The sequence below is a fragment of the Sceloporus undulatus genome, chromosome 5 (assembly GCF_019175285.1).
Source record: "Sceloporus undulatus isolate JIND9_A2432 ecotype Alabama chromosome 5, SceUnd_v1.1, whole genome shotgun sequence".
Taxonomy (NCBI): domain Eukaryota; kingdom Metazoa; phylum Chordata; class Lepidosauria; order Squamata; family Phrynosomatidae; genus Sceloporus; species Sceloporus undulatus.
The window spans coordinates 43,288,017-43,291,773 of record NC_056526.1 but is presented as its reverse complement, the minus strand read 5'-3'; positions in this window follow the sequence as shown (position 1 = coordinate 43,291,773).

Sequence of the window (3,757 nt, the reverse complement as noted above, 5' to 3'; positions counted from 1 at the left end):
ATACAAATAAATACATGCACTTATATATTCGTCTGTTTGTATGTGTGTATATTAATATAGATTTGCAGGTATATTTACATATGTATATTCAGATCTGTACATGTGTGTGTGTATGTGTGCATGCTGCTATGCGTGTACATTTTGGCTCCTTGAAAAAATGCATTGCCTTTATGAATACATGTATAAATATGACGTGTGTATGTGTGTACTAATATAGCTGTGTGCGTAGATGTACATATTTATTTCCGTTTGGGTACTGCACCCACCCACACCCATGGCACGCCCTTGGTGGGGGTAAGGTGTCCATGCATATGTATATGTGCATATAGATACATATATAGATAGATCTGTGTGTGTATATACATTCTATTATATATATGTGTGTGTGTGTGTGTGTGTATGTGTGTGCAAATATATATATATATATATATATATATATATATATATATGCATGCATGCATGCATGCATGTATATGTGTGCGTATATGTATACGTATATGTATGTAACATTCACTGCAGCCTGAGAGGGTTTAGCTTGTTTCAGCAGGTGATCATTTTTTGCTGAAAACTGCTCTCCATGGTTTGGTAAAATTTTATGTTTGCACATTAATGTTAGTCCTCAAAAAAAAGGAGAGATGGAAAACTAAAGAGCAAACACACATCATCTGCTATTTTGAGAACACATCTGTTCCAAGTGAATAGAATTTTCTCTGTGATTTAGGTCCAAAATCTCCCATCTGTCAAATCTTTCCGCATTAGCTTTCACAAAGCATGGAGTCCTTCACCTTACGCAAGTAAAAGATAAGTTAAAGAACTGAGTTGATCCAGTGAAAAAAGTCATCCTGTTTCCCTTGTGTATACACAGATTCAAGCATCCTCAGCTTGAAAATATTTTTTTTTAAACTCAAAAAGCAAACCTTGATTTTGCCATTTTATATAAAGGACATCATTTTATTACAACATTGTATATAATGGGTCTTGAGCATCCACAGCTGTTGGCATCCATTGGGGGTCCTGGAACCAAAACCCATTATATACTAAGGGCACATCGTATTGTGTTGGCTCACAATGCTTTTGTTCCTCTCTAATCACTTTGTGAATCTGTGTCTGTAATGAAATCTTGACTTAGATATTCCTTTCATTCTTTAAGTTTTGCATTTTTCTTATTCACTGAGGTTTCCTCTGATAGTTTAATTTTCACTTGCATTAAAATATGGCTCACTTTATGTTTTGCCAATATAGTGAACATCTGTGGGTTTTTGTGTACTTAGAAAAGTATATACATATGGCATCTATTTATACTTGGCAGTCAAGAATTTTAAATGCTTCCCTTTAGTGTTCTTGCACATTTTGCACATTTTGTATGATTTCCAGGAAACAAGCTCGTTCATACTTTTTCTCTCTCTGTAAGCCTCAAGCCTAAGGGCATCTATGGGTTTATATATATAAAGCAGAAATTCTAGCACACATAAGCTCATGGCTTACACAGCTCTTGTCAATAGCTCTTTCACAAAGCCTGCAATTTCCTTTGTCCACAATCCAGAACCAGCTTATATAGTCTACAATCAGGAAAGCGAAAATCTCAGGTTTGAAGAAGTGGTACCATTTGGGTCAGTAATGCACACTACATCCATGTGTTACCCTAGATGCAAAAAATGTATTTTTATTGTCAAGGTTATATTCAGAAACCGGAGAACAGGGTATGGTTAGGGAGACAGGAATTGAGGGGTACCTAACAAAATAGCTGAGGGTAAAATAATTTTAAACATTATTTATAAATCAAATTGTATCATCCTGCAATGAGTTCAAAGCAGCATACATTGCCCTTCTTTTCTTCACAAAAAGTTGTAAGGTATGTCAGACTAGCTGAAATGTCACCCAGTGAGTTTCGTTACTCAGTGTGCATCAGAAAACATAAAGAAACTCATCCCAGGGAAATTACAACAACCAAACAGAAAAGTAAGAAGTGCAGAATAAAATCAATGTAAACCTACTTAATCTGGAAATATGAAAATTAGTACTTCATTAGAATCTCACAGAATAATAAGAATAGTAATTCAAGGATAAATAATAAGAAAAGTAATGCAAACTGAATGTGTTTCAAACCTAAGGGTTTTAGCAGCAGTAGGTTCCTCCATAAATATATAGAACACAGTACACAGTTCATGCAAATTCAATTTCTCTTTAAGACTGTAACAGTGTAAGAGTATAAGAAGGGCCATGAGCCTTTGCCAGAGCAAAGGCTCATAATGCAATCTTCTGTTCACAGAATGTCCAGCTTTCTGCTTATAGGGAACCTCCAGCAGGACAGAAATGCAAATGTGTTCTTGGTCTCACATTCCACAGAAACTGATACCAATAGTAATATAAGTATCCTCCTGACTAGTACCCATGAATGATCCTAACCCTCCTGAATTTATCTGATTCCCCTTTAAAGCTATCCAAGCTGACAGCCATCTCTACATCTTGTGATAGCAAATTTTACAGTTTAATGTTAACCTGTATGAAGAAGTATTTTCCTTTATCCATCCTGGATCTCCCACCATTCAACTTCAGCATATAACCCCAGGCTCCAAGATTATGAGAGAAGGAAGAAAATGTTTTGCTATCTACATTCTTCACACCATGCATAATTTTATATACCACTGTCTCATGCCTCCCTTTCTTGCTTGTTATCTAAACTGAAGTACTGCAAACACTGTAACCTTTCCTCATAGGGAGGTTACTCCAATCATTTTGGTTGCCCTTGCAGCATGTCTCAAATGTAGCTCTGCAGAGTGATTTGTTTTATAACATAGTAGTAAATTCACTGTTCCTGTACCAAAGTCTGGTCCAGCAGCATAAAGAATTAGAACTACTTTTTTCATGGAGAATCTCACACACACACCTGCCTCTGTAGAGCTTCTTGCTGCAATTGCAGCCATCATCCTTCTTTCCTTTGTGTATCCTTTGTGTATATTACCTACGCATCCAATATAATTTAAAGTGTCTGTCTATTCCTGTTGTTATACAAATCTCCTTTTTTGATCACAGAGTCATCAAACCTGTGCTGTCTAATAGGACCATTATCAGTTATTTTAACCACATCTGATATTTTTATTTAGGTTGACATCCTGAACATTTTTGTACAATTTCACAACTGATCATCAAACTACCTGGCATAGATTGCTGATCATAACCAAAATCATTACCATTATCTCTGGCATTACTGAGAAAATGTCCTATTTATTTATATGCATATTCCTGTACCTTATATGTCCTATCATTTTCTCCTCAGCATACTATATATGTAGGACAGGGTCCTCCATGGGATATCAACAGAAATCTGTTCATTTCATTTCTCCTCCAGTCTTCAGATGAATCTCACATTCATATAGTTGAAACCTCTCAGCTATTGCCCAGATTCTCACACAGAGATAACTCTCACAAAGACCATGAGCAACCTTCACTGTATGGATAGTGCCTGGAAAATAATAGTACTGTATATGTCTTCTGCCTTAAGCACAGAAGGGCATCCCTTTCAAGGTCCAGGAAGCTGCCTTACTCACATTCATGCATTATAGTGTTCCAGAACATACATTTAGCATTTGTTGATTTCCTGTATTTATTGGCATTCTAGGGCATGCCAGGCCTCTTCAGACACTGGAACTCCTTCTCCCCATTAGGATCATAGAGTGTATTTAAACAATATCTAAATATTCTTTACACATTCCCCCGCCCCAAAACGAAAGGATCTTTGGAGTCACTATTGCCGTTT